The sequence below is a fragment of the Hevea brasiliensis genome, chromosome 1, assembly GCF_030052815.1.
Source record: "Hevea brasiliensis isolate MT/VB/25A 57/8 chromosome 1, ASM3005281v1, whole genome shotgun sequence".
Lineage (NCBI taxonomy): Eukaryota > Viridiplantae > Streptophyta > Magnoliopsida > Malpighiales > Euphorbiaceae > Hevea > Hevea brasiliensis.
Genome location: NC_079493.1, coordinates 69,207,019 through 69,228,351, shown reverse-complemented (window position 1 = coordinate 69,228,351; position 21,333 = coordinate 69,207,019). Strand labels below are relative to the sequence as shown.

General features: G+C 37.3%; 1 long non-coding RNA gene across 2 annotated transcripts; it reads left to right on the top strand.

Moving 5' to 3' along the window:
- The first annotated feature begins 208 nt into the window (after positions 1-208).
- LOC131178758 (uncharacterized) lies at positions 209-6,491 on the top strand. Of its 2 annotated transcripts, none has more exons than XR_009147762.1 (2): positions 209-330; positions 6,235-6,491. It is a non-coding gene; the product is annotated as an uncharacterized LOC131178758 (long non-coding RNA). The 2 variants fall into 2 exon arrangements; XR_009147756.1 differs by lacking the exon at positions 209-330 and adding an exon at positions 4,374-4,588.
- The last annotated feature ends 14,842 nt before the right edge of the window (positions 6,492-21,333 follow it).

Genomic DNA, 21,333 nt, shown 5'->3' with positions numbered 1-21,333 from the left:
GTTCAGGGACCCGGCCCAAGATCTTCTGCGTGTCCACACCGCGAGAAATGGCACAAGGGGGAATGTTGGAGAGTGGCGGTGCTTGCTTGAGATGTGGGTCGACGAGAACATCAATCGAGGAACCGCCCACGCAGAACTACTACTGTTTGCTCGACACAAGTAGACGGACACGCTCTGCACCACCAAGGGGTAGAAGGTGCAGTAAATCAGCTGTGGGACCATCTCAGAGGCCTACATCTGAGCCAGCAGAGAGGCCAGATAACAGACCACCTGCCAGAAATTATGCCTTGAGAGCTCAGGAGGAACAAGATGCCCCGGACGTCATCAGGGGTACGTTCTCCCTCTACAATACTCCTGTGCATGCATTGGTGGATCCAGGATCCACTCATTCTTACATTTGCATCAACCTACCAGTAGAAAGGGGATATTGGTAGGGGAGAGTGACCAAGACATTATGGTCACTAATCCATTGGGCCACAGTGTGGTAGTGAACAAAGTATACAAGGGTTGCGTTGAGGATTCAGGTATGAATTCTTTGTAGACCTAATTGAGTTGCCCTTCCATGAGTTTGACGTGATATTGGGAATGGATTGGTTGTCACGTCATCAGGCAATAGTTGATTGCAAATTGAAGAGAATTTCTCTAAAAACTTCAGAGGGTAATGAGATCACAATTGTGGGGAAAGGATGATTTCTGTCCAATGTCATCTCGACCACGATTGCAAGAAGAATAATGAGAAAAGGCAGTGAAGCGTACCTAGCACATGTGGTTGATACTAGGCGAGCTAAGCCAAACTGAGTGACATACCCACGGTGAGAGACTTCCCAGGTATTTCTGAAGAGTTGCACAGTTTGCCACGAGAAAGGGAAGTCGAATTTGCCATTGAGACAACTGCAGATCTGACACCCATTTCCATTGCTCCTTATAGGATGGCACCCACGAGTTGAGGAGTTGAAAACTCAATTGCAAGAGTTGTTGGATAAAGGGTTCATACGCCGATGTGTCACCATGGGGAGCTCCAGGTCTTGTTTGTGAAAAAGAAGGATGGGACTTTGAGGCTTTGTATTGATTCTGGCGGTTGAATAAAGTGATTGTGAAGAACAAATATCCGTTGCCTAGAATTGATGATCTGTTTGATCGGTTGAAGGAAGCGAGTATTTTCTAAGATTGATCTCGCATCGGGGTATCATCGGTGAGGTAAAGGATGTAGATGTGCCCAAAAGCGCATTCAGGACCGGTATGGGCATTATGAGTTTACGGTGATGCCCTTTGGCTTAACAAATGCACCCGGCATTCATGGACCTTATGAACCGTATCTTTCATCCATACTTAGATCGGTTCGTAGTGGTCTTTATTGATGACATTTTGGTGTATTCCAAGACCAGGGAAGAACATGATGAGCATTTGAGGATTGTTCTGCAAACCCTGAAAGAAAAGAAGCTGTATGCTAAGTTGTCCAAGTGTGACTTCTGGTTGGATGAGATTGCATTCCTTGGACACATAGTGTCAGCTGATGGGATTAGGGTGGATCCCAAGAAAATAGAAGCAGTGATGGAATGGAAGCCTCCCAGAAATACAACTGAGGTCAGAAGTTTCTTGGGGTTAGCTGGGTATTACAGGAGATTTGTGAAGGGATTTTCCCTAATAGCTGCTCCAATGACCAAGTTGTTACACAAGAATGTCAGATTTGACTGGAATGACAAGTGTCAGACCAGTTTTGAGAAATTGAAGGCTATGTTGACAGAGGCACCAGTGTTAACACAGCCAGTGTCAGGGAAGGACTTTGTGGTCTACAGTGATGCCTCTCATAATGGGTTAGGATGTGTGTTGATGCAAGAGGGAAAAGTGATCGCCTATGCTTCCAGACAGCTAAGGCCACATGAACAAAATTACCCTACCCATGATTTGGAGCTTGCAGCAATTATCTTCGCACTGAAGATATGGAGGCATTACTTGTATGGTGAAAAGTGCTACATATACACAGACCACAAAAGCCTGAAATACTTGCCAACCCAGAAGGAGCTCAACCTTAGACAGAGGCGATGGATTGAGTTCCTGAAGGATTATATTTGTGTAATTGACTACCATCACGGGAAGGCAAATGTAGTTCTTGATGCTTTGAGCAGAAAATCCATGACTCTGAGATCTTTGAATGCCCGTCTATCCTTGGTTCGAGATGGAGCTATTTTGGTGAGTTGCAAGTGAGGCCAAACACCTTTCTGACAGATTTTAGATGGGCAAAAGGCAGATGAAAAGTTAATGGCTATTATGAGCAAGGTCTCAGAGGGAAAAGCAACTGACTATGTGATGGAAGCAGATGGGTGTCTGTATTACAAAGGAAGACTGTGTGTACCAGATGATGGGGAATTGAAGACCAGTATTCTAAAAGAGGCACACACTAGTGTATATGCTATGCACCCAGGAAGTACAAAGATGTATCATGACCTGAAGCTTCAGTATTGGTGGCCTGGTATGAAGAGAGATATAGCTGACTATGTGACTAAATGCTTGACATGTCAGCAAGTCAAGGCAGAACATCAAGTTCCATCGGGTTTGCTACAGCCTATACGCATACCTGAATGGAAGTGGGATCGGGTCACCATGGATTTTGTAAGTGGTCTGCCTCTCACCCAGAGGAAACATGATGCAGCATGGGTAATAGTGGATAGATTGACAAAGTCAGCACACTTTCTGCCAGTTAGGACTGACTACTCACTAGAGAGGTTAGCAGAATTGTATATCAGTGAGATAGTTAGACTGCATGGAATCCCACTTTCCATCATATCTGATCGAGACCCAAGGTTTACATCGAGATTTTGGAAGAAATTGCATGAATCCTTGGGTACACAACTCCATTTCATGACTTTCCATCCTCGACGGATGGGCAATCGAAAAGAGTAATCCGGTAAACAATTGAAACCCACGAAATTGATACAAATATTGAATTGAAATGATAACAATAACATGAAATATTTGTCGAGTCCTTGAGGATATCTTGAGGAGTTGTGTCATTGAGTTTGAGGAAGTTGGGATAGATACCTCCCATGGCGCAGTCGCATACAACAATAGCTATCAAGCTAGCATCCAAATGGCCCCATATGAAGCAATCGTATGGGAGAAAATGTAGAACTCGGTGTCTTTGGACTGAATTGGCGAAGACAAGCTGGTAGGGCGGACACGGTGAAACAGATCGAGGACAAGGTAAAATTGATCAAAGCTAATCGAAGGTTGCCTCGAGACAGAGAAATCTTATGCCGACGAAGAGAAAGAAATAGAATATGGGGTTGGCGACAAAGTGTTCCTCAAGGTGTCACCATGGAAGAAGGTATTGAGGTTTGGAAGAAAAGGTAAGTTGAGCCCTAGGTTCATTGGCCCATATGAAGTCATTGAACGTGTGGGTCCAGTGGCCTATAGGCTAGCTTTACCACCAGAGCTGGACAAGATCCACAATGTGTTCCATGTATCCATGCTCAGAAGATACCGCTCACACCCTTCACATGTCATCTCGGAGAAGAAATTGAAATACAACCGGATTTGACATATGAAGAAGAACCTCTACGAATCTTGGCTCGGGAAGTGAAAGAGTTGAGGAACAAGCGATTCCAGGTGAAAGTGCTTTGGAGGCACCACAACACCGAGGAGGCAACTTGGGAAAGTGAAGAAGCGATGAGGCAACAGTTCCCTCAACTGTTTGCATCAGAGTAAATTCGAGGACGAAATTTAAATTAGAGGAAGAGTTGTAACACCCTCCATTAACCACTCAGTACATTCTCATTCGGTGACCGGTGTCGGTCCGGACAGCTAGAACGTCTGGAAAAATATTTAAACTAAAGTTAGGAACCCTAATTAACTCAAATATTAATAAGAAAAATTTAGTAAAAATTTTAGAAATAAAATACAATCGAAGTCAAGCAGGGTGCCCAAGCGATGGGTAATCGGAGGGAAGTTCTTGATTCTATAACGAGGAGCCCTAGACGGGGAAAAATTATAAAATAATTTTGGGACTCCAGAGAAGGGTAATTGAGGTTCCCATGGCATTAGAATGCCAAGAAAATACTTAGAAAAATTTTTCAATCGGTACAGACAATTTTGACCCGTTAAGCCAAACGGAGGGCATTTTGGTCATTTCGCCTTCCGAGGTGATTTTTGGCCGACTTGCCCAGTTGAGTAAATAATTAATATGACATCGAATATGAAGAAATATTACTAGAAATGAAAATTGAAATGAGTAGTGGAAGAAAAGAAAAGAAAATGCAAAAATAAGGCAAAAATGACATCATTTAAAAAGTTGGACCAATCACACTTAAGCCATTGTTTGACTAACCATTAAAAGAGATAAGAGAAGACCAAATTCAACAAAATTTCAGCAGCCATCCTTCTCTCCTTAGTGCAGCCAAAACGTGAACCTCTCTCCCTCTCTCAAACTCCATTAAACCTCACTTCTCAAGCTTAATTTCTCCCTTGTTTCACCACAAAACCCTAACCTCTCTTCATTAAAATTTTACTACACACCTTAAACAACCTTTTGGCAGCCTTGAAAGTGAAGGAAAGTGAAGTTTAGAGGTGGGAAAAATCTGCCCTAAGTGAGGTTAGTGCTACAAACTTCATTCTCCTTCTTTTAATCTTAGTTAGAATATCATTTGAGCTAAGAAATTTTAAAGAATTGAAGTAAATTACATGAGTTATGGTACTTTAAATTTTCAGCAGCCCTATAGAAGTATGAGGTTGATTGTTTTGATAAATTTAAAGTGGCTAGAAATGATGGTTAAAGTATTAAAACACATGGACATTAAACTAAGTATGTTAATTAAGTTCATGAGTAAATTTAGTTGGATATTAGGGTTTGGAAGGGTGAAAATGTGAATTGGCTTAGGAAATTGTTAGGGCACATTGTAATGGTCAATTAGTGACCATTTTAGATATGTTGACCATAAATGGGACTGAAAAATGCTATGGCAAAGTGAGGTGAAATCTGCCCTATGGACAGCAGCATAGGGACTGAAATTTCAGTCCCTTTGCACAGCCATAACTTGGGCTGTGTAAGTCCAATTGAATTTTGGCCAATTGGACATGAAACTAGGCTTATAATGGCACATTTTTGCTGAAGAAACCATGCCCAAAAGACCAAAGCAAGAGGACCAAAACTTGGCCCCAATCCGGAACCCTGAAACTGCCTCTGCAGAATTTGACCAAATGAACAGTAACTGTTCATTTGGCCATAACTCACTGTAGATTTGGTCAATTGGTCTGAAATTTTTACAGCAACAAGTTAAGACATAGACAAACAACTTTCATGAAGGAACCTACCCCAAATTATGGCCAGAACCCAGTCAACCAAGTGACTTAAGTCACTGTTCATGTTACTGTAGATATGGTAAATCTGCAGAATTTGAAATCCGGGCAGCTTGGGTTTTTGAGCCATATCTGGAGCTACAAAACTCCAAATGGAGTGATTCAAAAAAGGAAATTCAACTAGACAAAATAAGGAACAACTTTCATGTTTTACATTTCTTCAAATTCCAACAGTAACAGTATCCAATGGAACAGTGAAGTTAGGGCATCAAAACTGAAATTTTCTGCTAGTGTGGGTTACACTTTGAAATTGCATTAACACTTAATGCCAACAAGTTTTAAACACCAAATGTGGTATGTTGGGAGTGCCAAAGGCAATGTACACATTTTTATTCTAAAAGTCAACATTTTTGTTGACCAATGATGAATAGTGACACCAAAAAAGTTGAAATTCACAAATTGACAAATTTAAGAGTTTCAAATGCCCTAGTATACCTAACAAGATTGGTTTGGATAGTTTGGCATGCCAATAGGGTTCCGTTAGCAGTACTGCACATGGCAACAATGCCATTCTGTGATTTCATGGCTTTTAGCCATTCTGACTTTACATTGAGACTTGGCCTTGTGCCTGACATTATTTACTGACTTGTTAGTCGCTCACTGCACACCGGGAGATGCATATGCAACCAATGGTGTGACGGCCCGAGGTACTAGGTACCCAGTGCCAGTTTACCCGTTATCCAGTCCAGTCGTCTAGTGTAGGTTACTTGGGGCAACCAAATGAATAAAAGTGAACAAAGTTAATGAATTAATGAATATACCAAAATCAAACAAAGAAAGCATACACTTTGCATACACATTTATTTTTTTTGCTATTTTCTTCTATTATATTATTGCACCACTAAGCATTATTGCTTAGCGCGTTGCTTTTGCCACGCGTAGGTACTGGAGATCCCGATCGTGAGCCCAGTAGACCACAGACTGGGTGAGTCCATCTGACAGTTCTGCTCAGTGTCTGTGTCACCTCACTACCTGCAGTGCATCGGTAGGGCACTAGGTGTCAGTTTGTCATTTTGATATTTTGTAGTAGATTTGTATTTTCTCATATGTATTTGATCTCATGTAATATATTTTGATGTATATGTAAATTATGAAAATTGTATTTGTTAATGGAAAAGTAGATGTTTACTTGTGATTTACATGCGAACATCACATGTGAATGATGAATGAAAATGGAAATTGAAATGTGGAAATCATGATATTGAATTTGGTGTTGATAATGAATGTTTGAGAAATATTGTTGAGATTTTGGGATATTGGAGTTTGAGATGATGAAATAAAAGTATTGGAAGTGTTTTTAACAGGTTCCGAAGAACGGTTTTCTCCATTTTTAGCCGGTACTCCGCCGGATTTTCTTAAAATTTTTCGGAACCTTAAATGCATGATACTTTTGATAAATGGTTTAAATAATTTGTATTTCATAAATTATGTGCAAAAGCATTTTCTAAATTAATTGAGAAATATTAGAGTGTGCCGGTACACCAGGTGGCATTACTTACTCGGGTATACTGTACACGGATAAGGGGTGTCACAACTAATTATACAAATAATTTTAATGTCCTCAGGTACATCCAATATTGGCCACTAAACCATTTACATATTTACAACATCTCATGCTTAACAATTATTCTTAAGAAAATCTCTTAAATAAATTGCATCTTATGCAACTATTTAAAATTTCTTAAAATAATTGCCCCAATGGAGGGCCTATGTTATAATTACTTTAATTATAGCATTTCCAACTTAATCATTTGTTTGGAAGATTTTTTGGTCATTCTATTTACTATTAAGGTCTCACTTTGCACATTATCCATTTAGCATGCATATATCATATAATTGCATACATTTCTATACATCTCATGCATTCATGGATAAGCAGTAAATATGGTATGATCATGGACTTTCTAAGGGATTCAATTCTGAGCCACCAAGAATTGAATCAGGGCATTCCTAGGTGCATTTCATTCATTCATTTTACAAGAGTTGCTGAAGGAGTACATAATCAACACTTGATCTTGAATTCCTCCAACTGGTCCCACCAATGCTCTTGGCCTCCTTGAACTTCTTGCAATCCAATATTACATAGTAATCCTTGGCATACCAAGGCGGATTTACAAGAACTTAAATAAATGAAATTACAACCCAAAAATTATTACAAACTTAATAATACATGCCCAAAATAAATTAAAATAAATTAATTAATTTACAATCCCAAAGAAACATAAAAGAAATAAATCCAATCACATTGGTCTTTTACAGTCCATGATCATCCATCATGCATATCACTATTTAACAATTAAATAAAACATACATACTTAAATTAAATTGAATATCTCATATTCAACTTAAAAATCCAGATTTGAATATGATTCAAATAAATTTAAAAATTCAGATTTGAATCTCATTCAAACAAATTTAAAAATTCAGATTTGAATCACATTCAAACAACTTCAAAAATTCAGATTTGAATCACATTCAAAAATTTTTAAAAAAATCAGATTTGAATCACATTCAAACATTTTTTAAAAAATCAGATCTGAATTTTATTCAATAAATTTTAAAAAATCAGATTTAAATATGATTCAAACAACTTTAAAAGTTCAGATTTGAATCACATTCAAACAACTTTTAAAATTCAGATTTGAATCACATTCAAACAATTTTTAAAATTCTGATTTGAATCATAATTTAATTGTGTGATAAAAACTACTAATTAAACACTTCAATTAGTCAAAGAATAGGCCTTAGATCATACAACAATTGCAGAATTAAAAGCTAAACCTTAAACCACCCATGGAAGCCAAACCATGCGCACCATTGATGGTGTTTTTTCAAGTATGCCGCCAACTTGCTTTGCAACCAGCAATGAACTTTTGATCTCATAATCAAACACACAATTAAATCATATAATCAACAATCTAAATGGCAAATATAGTGGCTCTGATACCAATTGAAGGAACGGAAGCGTGAAAAACACAAGTTTATACCATTGAATTCAAAAATTTTCACCTATGGTCACATGCATCATGCAAGATTTATTTTTATCTATTTGATTTCAATGATAAACAACATATTAAAACTCTTTTAATATGTTTTTGGATCTGTATTTGCCATTTAAGATTTTAAAATTAATCAGATTAATTTTAGAACTCTAGATTAAATCAAGAACGATTACACTAACCTCTTGATGCACTGCAGTGTGTCTGCGCCTTTGAGATTCGTCTTCAGGACACCAGATGTTGTCCCTCTAGCTTGTCCACACCAATAACACCTATGGCAGCCCTTGAATAGCTTCTAAAGCTTTTTCTATTAATTAGAAAATCAAGTTCTGTCTTTTAAGAGATTAAAGATGTAAACAGGACACTAGAAACAATTTGTAGTGTTCTTAATTCAAGAGATTGATGGCTAATCTCTTTGAATTGATGAGAGATGAAGAAGAATAGATGAAAACCCTCAAAGTGGCGTGACAAAGGAGTGTGTCTGCTGGTTGTGTTTTATTTTCTCATAACAACACTTAAATAGCTAGGTTAACACATTAAACCCTTGCCACATGTCACCCTTTGATTAGCTCTAGGTTTAAGTGACCCAATCACATTGTGCCAAGTGTCAAACCTATATTTAATCTTGATTTTAATCATCTTACATGATTAAAAAAAAAAATACATTTGGCAAGCTTATGTGTTATGCCATGTGTCACCATCTCATGGTACCACGTGTCACACTACAAAATGACCAAAATGCCCCTGTGTCTTTATTTTGAGTTCTTAACCCAAAATAATTATTTTCTTCTTCTAATTAATTTATATCAAATATAAATTAATTAATTAATCTCTATTAATTAATTTCTCATTAATTAAATTCATATTTAAATACTTTAAATATAAATTTAACTTATATTATACATCAAATAATATAGATTTGGTTTCAAGTCATGCTAGGGATTTTGCAATCTAAATGCAAACCAAACCTATTTAATTAATCAATTTAAACTCTTTAATTAATTAATTAATTAAATCATATTTAATTAGGTGATAACTTGTGTATGTGTGTGACTTACTAGGCTCATCACTAATTGGCAATGAGACATGATATCAACTCTTAATATCATCAGAACTCTTTCTTACCATAAATGATTTCTCTAAATCATTTTATGAACCTCATAGACCATGGTTCACACCTAGCATAGCATGCCATGGCCACCTAATTAGTAATAAGGTTTACCTTAAATGAACCTATAATCATATGTTACCATGCACTAGAATCTCTCTGTTACAAAATCCCAACTCAAGCTGGAGTCATGGTTTATGTCAAACTCCATTTGCTATGAATATTATGTTCTCTTTTAATTCCAGTTATTGATTAAAAGATTTTCTCATCGAAACTATTTTACGAATAAATCTATCTGTCTGGCCAGAACTTGAAACATCAAGAACAATTAAATGAACATAGGATTTTATCTCTATTTACTTAGAGGAACAGATTCCATCTTGATCAACACCTACCTCCATATATAACTAGTAGGAGCCAACACATGCCCATATACCCATACACAGTACAAGTATGAAAGCAGTATCAAACTCAAACTACCTATATACAAGATAACTGTGCTATTTCAGGTCTAAATATTATATGCACTGATATGATTTATGACAAAACATTGACAAGAGTAAACTCCATGTGCTTGTCATAAGTGTCACTGGTTCGGCCTACTTATCATTTATAAGTGCCTATCATGTTTGTTATATGGCATGAGACTCATCATTCCATCTTATTTATATCTCATATAAATAACTTGGGAACAAACATGAATACAATATTTCTGGATAAGTCATGTCCTTATTATGAAGTATCCTCGATTGTGAACCTATTTATGATACTTCGTGCTAGAAATATTGTCACTCATATTCTTAACAACTTAAGAATAATATTTCTAACAAAATATCAATGGACCTTTTCTATTACACATAAATATATTATGTAAACGGAAAAGTGGAAATGCCTTTTATTAATAAAAATATGTACAAGATACATACTAAATGATATGCTCTAGGGCATACTACTAACAACTATGCCCTTCTTCATACCTGGCCACCAGTATCAGAGTTTCAGGTCATGGTACATTTTTTTGCTTCCTGGGTGCATAGCATACACACTGTTACGTGCTTCTTTCAGAATACTGGTTTTCAACTCTTTATCATCTGGTACACATACTCTTTCTTTATAGTACAGGCACCCATTTTCTTTCAGTTCATATTCAGTTTCCTTCCCCTCAGTGATTTTGCCCATAACAACCATTAATTTCTCATCTGTCTTCTGCCCATCCTGTAACTGTTGTAACAGATTCGGCTTCACTTGCAACTTAGGCAAAATATCTCCATCATGAGTTAAGGATAGTTGGGCATTCAGAGATCTTAATGCTACAATAGATTTTCTGCTCAAAACATCAGCGACTACATTTGCCTTGCCAGGGTGGTAGTCAATCACACAATCATAATCTTTCAGGAATTCAATCCATCGCCTTTGTCTCAAATTAAGTTCCTTCTGGGTTGGTAGATACTTCAGACTCTTATGGTTTGTGTATATGTAGCATTTTTCTCCATACAAGTAATGCCTCCATATCTTCAATGCAAAGATAATTGCTGCTAACTCTAAATCATGAGTAGGGTAATTCTTTTCATGTGGCCTTAACTGCCTGGAAGCATATGCGACCACTTTCCCTTCTTGCATGAGTACACACCCTAACCCATTATGCGAGGCATCACTATAGACTACAAAGTCTTTTCCAGACATTGGCTGTGTTAACACTGGTGCCTCTGTCAACATAGCCTTCAGCCTCTCAAAACTAGCTTGACACTTGTCATTCCAGTTAAATTTCATATTCTTGTGCAGTAATTTGGTCATTGGAGCAGCTATCAGGGAAAATCCCTTTACAAATCTTCTATAATATCTAGCTAACTCTAAGAAACTTCTGATCTCAGTTGTATTTCTGGGAGGCTTTCGTTCCATCACTGCTTCAATCTTCTTGGGATTCACTCTAATCCCTTCAGCTGATACTACATGTCCAAGGAATGCAATCTCATTCAACCAGAACTCACACTTGGACAATTTAGCATACAATTTCTTCTCTTTTAGAGTCTGCAGAACAATTCTCAAATGCTCATCATGTTCTGCTTTATCCTTGGAATACACCAGGATGTCATCAATGAAGACCACTACGAACCGATCTAAGTATGGATGAAAGATACGGTTCATAAGGTCCATGAATGTTGCTGGAGCGTTTGTTAACCCAAATGGCATCACCAGGAATTCATAATGCCCATACCGGGTTTTAAATGCAGTCTTAGGCACATCTGCAGCCTTAACCCTTAGCTGATGATACCCTGATCTGAGATCAATCTTAGAAAACACACCGGCTCCGTTCAACTGATCAAACAGATCGTCAATTCTAGGCAACGGATACTTGTTCTTCACTGTTACTTTGTTTAACTGCCGATAGTCAACACATAACCTCAGTGTCCCATCTTTCTTCTTTACAAACAGTATCGGAGCTCCCTGCAGTGACACACTGGGGCTTATGAACCCCTTGTCTAGTAATTCGTGTAGCTGGATTTTTAACTCTTTCAATTCAGTAGGTGCCATCCTATATGGAGTAATTGAAATTGGAACTGTACTCAGCATAATCTCAATAGCAAATTCAACTTCCCTTTCTGGTGGCAAACTAGGCAATTCCTCATGAAATACCTCAGAGAAATCCCTTACTGTGGGTATGTTAGACAAGTCAAGTTTACCCTGCCTAGTGTCAACCACGTGTGCCAGATAGGCTTCACACCCTTTTCTCAACCATCTCCTTGCAACTGTACCTGAGATGACATTGGACAAGAAATCTGTCCTTTCACCCACTACTATTATTTCTTCGTTCTCAGCAGTTTTCAGAGAGATTCTCTTCAATTTACAATCTACTATTGCCTAATGATGGGATAACCAGTCCATTCCCAAAATCACATCAAACTCATGGAAAGGCAATTCGATTAAGTCTGCTGAGAACTCTTTCCTTTGAATCTTTAATGGACAGCCCTTATACACTTTATTTACTACCACACTGTGGCCTAGCGGATTTGTAACCAGGATGTCTTGGTCACTTTCCTCTACTGGTATTCCCTTTTCTACGGGCAGCTTGATACAAATATAGGAATGAGTAGATCCAGGATCCACTAATACATGCACAAAAGTATTATAAAGGAGGAACATACCCTTGATGACATCTGGAGCATCCTGTTCCTCCTGTGCTCGTATAGCATAGGCTCTGGCTGGTTTTCTGCCTTCTGCTCTCTCCACTAATTCTGATACAGGTTTCTGTGAAGTACCGGCTGCCTCAGCCTTACCCGGTCTTTTACCCCTTGGAGCTGGAGGGGCAGGCCTATCAGTTGATACTGGAGTGGATGTAGTAGTTCTGTGAGGACAATCTCGAACTAGGTGGTCTGTAGATCTATACCGTAAACAAGCACCTATTATGCTCCAACATTCACCCTTATGCCATTTTTGGCAATGTGGGCAAGCAATGAATCTGTTGGGGCTGGGTCCTCACTTCTGCCCCTGGAGAGCTAGCCATTGAAGGTTGGGTGACCTCTCCTTGGTGCAACCGACATTTGGGCCTCTGTGGTGACCACGACTTGGTGCTCTCATCAAACTCGAGTAGGCGAAGCTCTGAATTTCTTGCTAGGGGTAAGACGCACTGTCCGACCACGACCTCTTTCTGCTGTCTGTCCTGTAACATCCTCCGTAGCAACTCAGATACCATCGCTCGGTGACGATGTCGGTCGGACAGCTAGAATGTCTGAAAAAATATTTAAACTAAAGTGAGGAACCATAATTAACTCAAATATTAATAAGAAAAATTTAGTAAAAATTTTGGAAATAAAAATACAACTAAGTCAAATGAGCCGGTGCCCAAGCGATGGGTAACCGGAGGGAAGTTGCGGTTCTCGCAACGAGGAGCCCTAGACCCGGGGGAAAAATTATAAAATAATTTTTGGGACTCCAGAGAAGGGTCATTGAGGTTCCCATGGCATTAGAATGCCAAGAAAATATTTACAAAAATTTTTCAATCGGTACAGACAATTTTGACCCGTTAAGCCAAACGGAGGGCATTTTGGTCATTTCGCCTTCAGAGAAGATTTTTGGCCGACTTGTCTACTTGAGTAAATAATTATTATGACATAAAATATGAATTAATGTTGATGAAAATTTAATTTGAAGCTAGTAGAAAAGAAAAGAAAAGAAAATAAAGAAAATTAAAGATAATGACATCACATGATGTCACTCACTTAATCCAAACCAATCACAAGTTAATAAGCATTCTTAAAACACTTAAAAGAGTCAAAATGGACCAAAATAAATCTTCTCTTCTTCTTCTTCTTCCTCAATACGTGACTCTCTTCTCCATAGCCTCCATAGAAGTTTCTTTCATCACTTTCATTTTTCCCATGAATTTTCACTACTAAACCCTAAGTCACCTTCATCAAAACTTGTCCATACCTCTTGGGGAAGCTTTTGGCAGCCAAGAAGAGGAAAGAAAGTGAAGGTTTAACAAGTTGGGAATTTTATCAAATAAGGTTAGTGCATATTAACTTCCTAATCTTGTTTACTTATTGAAATTTAGTTTGAATATGAATAAATAATTAAGAAATTGAAGAAAATCATGTGTGAAATTGAGAAGCAAATTTTGGCCAGCACTTATAGGATGAGGAATTGATGAGTTTTATTGGGCTAAAACCTAAATACAAGCTTAGATAGTGACATATGAATGATTGATGACCTTAATTGGGATGTGTTGCATGATTCATGGATTGGAAGCTAGGGTTTTGAGAAGTGAAATTTGGATTTAGCTTATGAAATTGTGAAAGAACATTATAAGGGTCAATTAGTGACCATTTTAGGTATGTTGACCATGAATTGGACTGAAAAATAGTATAGCCAAGTGAATGTGTAGGCTGCCTTGTTAGTGCAGCAGAGTGACTAAAAATTCAGTCCACTTGGACTGCCATAACTTGGGCTGTTTTAGTCCAATTGATGTTTGGCCAATTGGACATGAAACTAGGCTTATAAATGCACATTTTTGCTGAAGAAAACATGCCCAAAAGACCAAAGCAAGAGGACCAAAACTTGGCCCCAATCCGGACACCCTGCAACAGCACCTGCAGAAATGACCAAATAAACAGTAACTGTTCATTTGGCCATAACTCACTGTAGATTTGGTCTATTGACCTGAAATTTTTACAGCAACAAGTTAAGACATATAAAAACAACTTTCATGAAGAAACCTACCCCAAATTATGACCAGAACCAAATCAAATCATTGAGCAAAGTGAAGTTTACTGTACTGAGATTTCCAGAATTTTCATTTGAGCAGCAATGTTTGGAGGACTATAACTCTCTCTAGAAAACTCGGATTTAGGCGATTCTTGAACCGATGGAAACCTAAGGCATAGTAGAACATTTCATATGGGGAAAGTTAGACCAAATTAGGAACTTAACTTGATCAAATTACTGACCAAAGTTGGATCAAAATCTGCCAGAACCCATGGTAGCAGCATGAACAGTGCACGTGAACAGTAAACTTATTTTGGCCATAACTTGAGCTACAAAACTCCAAATGGAGTGATTCAAAAAAAGAAATTCAACAAGACAAAATAAGGAACATTTTCTATGAAGGAAGTTTTGTAAAATTCCAACAGTAAATCGACCAATGAAACAGTGCAACTTCGGAGCACTAAAACCGAAAATTGGCAATTTTGCCAAAATGACCTAAGCTTTGAGAAAGTGACCAAAACCAACAAGTTTTAAATGAAAAATGTAGTATGTTTGAAGTGCCAAAGTCAATGTACATATTTTCGATGCAAAAGTCAACATTTTAGTTGACTAATGAAGTGAATAGTGACATGAAAACTTGAAATAAGCTTGGAAATGGATTTGGTAATTGATTCCAACAAGTTTTAAATGCAAAATGTTGTACATCGGGAGTGTTAAAACCACTGTACCTATTGTCTATGCAAAAGTCAATATTTTTGTTGACCAATGAGGTGAATAGTGACACCAAAACTTGAAATTCAAAATTTGAAATTAGAAATGCATCTAGGGGACTTTAAATTGCAATTGGCAATTAATACTAGTAAATGTAAAACTCAAAATGTGGGATCTTGGTGTAATTAGAATTAATATATGCATTAAGTATAAAAAGGTCAACATTTTGGTTGACTAGTATGATGAATAGTAATCAAAATGATTAGTGAATTAAGATGAAGACCTAGAACCAATTCTAAGCTTAAATGCTTAGAATTGTATGACAAATATGGACTATGCATCCTAGTCAAAATTGTTAAAAAGAAATTTAGGCCATAAATTTGAAATCCATGAAATATTCATGGATTACTTGAAACATGAAAAATAAGTCACCTAATTGATGTGAATAGATAGTTAGGGCATATATGCCCATCACAAATGGAATTCATAAAATATTAGTAACTCAACTTGAAATATAAAATTTGTAATTACATAAGTAGACTCTTGAATGTATAAATGAGAAAGGAAAAATGTTTTGAATACAATGGTACATGTGAACCATTGTTTAGAATTGTGATCAATATGAATAACATAATGAATGGATAAATAAACCATATTAATGTATGAATGAGACATTAGTTCTCATTATTGTAAAGAGGAGAAGTATTTTGAGTACAATGGTATAAAAGAATAATTGATGTGAATTGTGATCATATAAATGATCAAATGAATGTATGAATTATGATTGAAATTTATCATGAAATAATGAAGTCATAAAGCACAATATATTAACATTTTAAAATATCAAATGCCCTAGTATACCTAACAAGATTGGTTTGGATAGTTTGGCATGCCAATAGGGTATTGTTTTAGCGATCGCGAAAGGTCAGATACTGTATTCATGGCTTTATGCTCGTATTCATGGCTTTTATGCCCGATTTCATGGCTTTTATGCAGATTATGTGATATCATGGCTTTTAGCCATAATCGATCATACATGGTAGACGTTCTGCGTCCCTTGGTATGACGGCCCGAGTCACCGCGTTGTCCAGGCCAACGACCGTTATCGATCCGATGCCTAGTATAGGTTACTTGGGCGTCAATTAAAGTATTATTTAATTCAGGCAGCTAAGTTAAGTTAATTATAATGAAAATCCAGTACAATTAAATTAAGTATTGAATGAATAAGCAAAAGAGATTGGCAAAAGAAACATAACAAAAATATAAATTGCGTAATGCATGACTTGAAATACAATACAGATAGAATAAATTATATACCTGCTAGTATTACTGAAAAGTTATAAACTAAGCACTTCCAAAGAGGAACAAACTAGTATATAAGATCGTTGATACTAGAAATACCATACCAAATTAAATTGATTCTTGAGTATCTGAATTATCATTTATTTCTTTCTTTACTTGTATATATTATTTCTGGTTATATTATTGCACCACTAAGCAGAAATGCTTAGCGCGATGGAATTGCTTCCTCGCGCAGGTACTGAAGGTAAAACCAGTAGACTGTCGACTAAGATTTTTGGAGTCCAGATCTGCAGAAGTGTCAGAAGAGTTCAAGATTGTCACCTCCTCAGCAATGCATGTAGATAGGGCTCATTTTATACATGTTATGTATATTGTTCATTCCTAGCACATTGTAAATTATTTGTATATCTTGTACAAAATAAACTCATGTAATTAACCTATGAATTATGGAAGCTATTCAAAGTAAGTATTTTAGTATGTGAATTGAATTTGAATTATAATGAGATTATACTTGTGAATATTGAGATATTGAAAATCTAATGAGATTTCTGAGAAATCTGGATACTGCATTGAGATACATTATGTTTGAAAATTTTTGAGACTATTAAGTTTGAGAAATTGAGTATATATATTGAAATTGTCTTTGGCAGGTTCAGAAGAACTGTTAGTCCAAATTACAGCCGACACTTTGTCGGATTATCGTTAAAATTTTTGAAATTTCCAACTTAGTTAGATTTTGATAAAAGTAAAAATAGCCTAAATCTTCAATAAAGTTTTTGAATAAATAAATCAAGGACTGTAATGAAATCAGATAAAATAGAGTGCTCCGGCACACTGAGTGGCATAACTTGCTCGGCTACACTGTAGTCGGGTAAGGGGTGTCACATGTCCCTTCTGTTCTGCTCATTCATTCTAACTTTTTCAACCTTCAGTGCAACTTCCACTAATTTGGCAAACTCTGTAATCCCCAAGGCTGTAATCATTACTTAATGTTATCATTGAGTCCTTCCTCAAATCTCTTGCATCTCTCTCCCTCATTAGGGACTATTTCCCGCCCATAGCTGCTCAGTCTGACAAATTCTCTTTCATATTCAGCCACTGTTAGCTGTCTCTAGCGTAGGGTAATAAACTCCCTTCTCTTCTCTTCCAGGTATACACTGCTCACATACTTCTTTCTGAACTCAATGAGAAAGAAATCCCAAGTTATCTGTTCTGGTGACACCTCACTAGTTACTGTATCCCACCACTGGTATGCATCATCTTGCAGTAGTGATACAGCAGCTTCCAAATTCTGCTCTGGAGTACAATAAAGTTGTTTCAAGACTCTTCCAGTTCTGTCCAATCAGTTTTCAGCTGTGAAAGAATCATCTTCCCTTTTGCCAAGAAAGTCCACTGCTCCAAACTTCCTGAGTCTCTCCATATGAGATTTTTTATGTGGAGGTGGTGGTGGTGGCATAACTCCTGCCATCTGTCTAAAGAACTCAGCCATTTGCTGAAATGTGGCTGGTGCACCTGGTACTGGTGGAGCAGGTTCCCTCTTGTCTCCTGGTTCAGTCATTGATGGACCATGACTTTCCACTTCCTCATCTACCGCTCTCTGTGATGTGGAGTCCATATTCTGATCAAAATAACAAAACAAATCAAAAGATCTGTATTGGAGTCATCTTAACACTTACAATGCAATGCATGATATGCAATTTATCTAGGTCCAGAAACGCCTAAACCGTGCTCTGATACCACTAAATGTAACACCCCTGACCCGTCTACAGTGTAGCCGAGCAAGGCGTGCTACATGGCATGCCAGAGCACTTAGTCTATGATTATCACATTTTCTAAACTCAATTTGATTTTAAGAAGTCTTTATGTGCTATTCATAGCATACTGGTTCTATTTTTACACTTTAATAAAATCAGTGTTTTAAAAATGGTAATAAAAATTTGGCAAGGTGCCATCTGTATTTCGGACAAACTGTGTTTCCAAACCTATTGAAAACAGTTTAATATGATAATATCAAAATCTCAAATATTTCACAGTTTCTATTTCTCAGTAAAGTCAATAGACTTTTTGTAACACCCTCCCGGTAATCATTCAGTACATTCTACTGTTCCGGTGACCGGTGTCGGTCCGGACGGCTAGAACGTCCGGAAAAATATTTAAACTAAAGTCAGGAACCATAATTAACTCAAATATTAATAAGAAACACTTAGTAAAAATTTTAGAAATAAAATACAACCAAGCAAAACAAGCCGGTGCCCAAGCGATGGGTAACCGGAGGGAAGTTGCGGTTCTCGCAACGAGGAGCCCTAGACCCGGGGGAAAAATTATAAAATAATTTTTGGGACTCCAGAGAAGGGTAATTGAGGTTCCCATGGCATTAGAATGCCAAGAAAATACCTAGAAAAATTTTTCAATCGGTACAGACGATTTTGACCCGTTAAGCCAAACGGAGGGCATTTTGGTCATTTCGCCTTCCGAGGTGATTTTTGGCCGACTTGCCCAGTTGAGTAAATAATTAATATGACATAAAATATGAAGAAATATTGCTAGAAATTAAATTGAACTTGAGTAGTGGAGGAAAGAAAAGAAATTGAGGAAAAAAGGCTATTTATGACATCATGGGATGTCATTTATAATTTTCAACCAATCACCATTAATCTACCATTTGACTAAACAAATAAAAGACATAAATAAAGACTAAAGAAGACCAAAATTTCAGCAGCCACCACTCCCACAAAAGCTACCCGTAGCTCTAAAAACTCCATAGCCAAACCTCCATTTTCTTCATTTTCAAGCTCTCAAACCTCTCAAACCTCACCCCAAAACCCTAAGTCATCTTCACTAAAATTAATCTACACACCTTAAACAATCTTTTGGCAGCCAAGAAGAAGAAAGAAAGTGAAGCTTTCTCAAGCTTGGATTGGCATACAACAAGGTTAGTGCATATATGAAGTTTAAAACTCATTAGTTCCATGATCTATGCTTGTAATGAATGAAAAATTGTGAAATAATGAAACAAATCCATGTGTATCTCTACCAAAGAATTTAGGAAGCCCTATGGGAGATTGAGTTTGATTGTTTGATAAGCTTAGAATGGTTGGAAATCATGGTTAAAGTATTAATATGCATGGAGACTTAAGTAAGTATGTTAATCAAAGTGTATGAGTAATGAGTTTGGACATTAGGGTTGTGTGTAGGTGAAATTGTGACTTAGCTTAGGAAATGGTTAGGGAACTTTTTAATGGTCAATTAGTGACCATTTTAGGTAGGTTGACCCTAATTAGAACTGAAAAATGAGATGGTAAAGTGAAAGTATAAACTGCCCTATGGACAACAGCATAGGGACTGAAATTTCAGTCCCTTTGCACTGCCATAACTTGGGCTGTGCTTGTCCAATTGATGTTTGGCCAATTGGACATGAAACTAGGCTTATAATGGCACATTTTTGCTGAAGAAACCATGCCCAAAAGACCAAAGCAAAAGGGTCAAAACTCAGCCACAATCCGGAACCCTGAAACTGCCTCTGCAGAATTTGACCAAATGAACAGTAACTGTTCATTTGGCCAAAAGTCACTGTAGATTTGGTCAATTGGTCTGAAATTTTTACAGCAACAAGTTAAGACATAGACAAACAACTTTCATGAAGGAACCTACCCCAAATTATGGCCAGAACCCATTCAACCAAGTGACTTAAGTCACTGTTCATGCACTGTAGATATGGTAAAATTCTGCAGACCGCATATCCGGATAGCCTGGGTTTTTGAGCCATATCTGGAGCTACAAAACTCCAAATGGAGTGATTCAAAAAAGGAAATTCAACTAGACAAAATAAGGAATAACTTTCATGTTTTACATTTCCTCAAATTCCAACAGTAACAGTGTCCAATGGAACAGTGAATTTGACTCACCAAAACTGAAAAATCTGTTTGTGTTGAGTTACACTTTGGAATGGCAAAAACACTTAATGCCAACAAGTTTTAAACACCAAATGTGGTATGTTGGGAGTGCCAAAGTTGATGTACACATTTTTATTTTAAAAGTCAACATTTTTGTTGACCAATGATGAATAGTAACACCAAAAAAGTTGAAATTCACAAATTGACGAATTTAAGAGTTTCAAATGCCCTAGTATACCTAACAAGATTGGTTTGGATAGTTTGGCATGCCAATAGGGTTCGATTAGCGATCGCACATGGCAAAAATGCCATTCTGTGATTTCATGGCTTTTAGCCATTCTGACTCTACATTGAGACTTGGCCTTGTGCCTGATATTATTTACAGCTTGTTAGCTGTTCTGTTGCACACCGGGAGATGCATATGTGACCGATGGTGTGACGGCCCGAGGTACTAGGTACCCAGCGCCAGTTTACCCGTTATCGATCGATGCGTCTAGTGTAGGTTACTTGGGGCAACCAAATGAATAAAAGTGAACAAAGTTAATGAATTAATGAATATACCAAGATCAAACAAAGAAAGCATACACATTGTATACACATTTATTTTCTTGCTATTTTCTTCTATTGTATTATTGCACCACTAAGCATTATTGCTTAGCGCGTTGCTTTTGCCAGGCGTAGGTACTGGAGATTCCGACCGTGAGCCCAGTAGACCACAGACTGGGTGAGTCCATCCGATTGCTCGCTGTCCGTGTCACCTCACTAC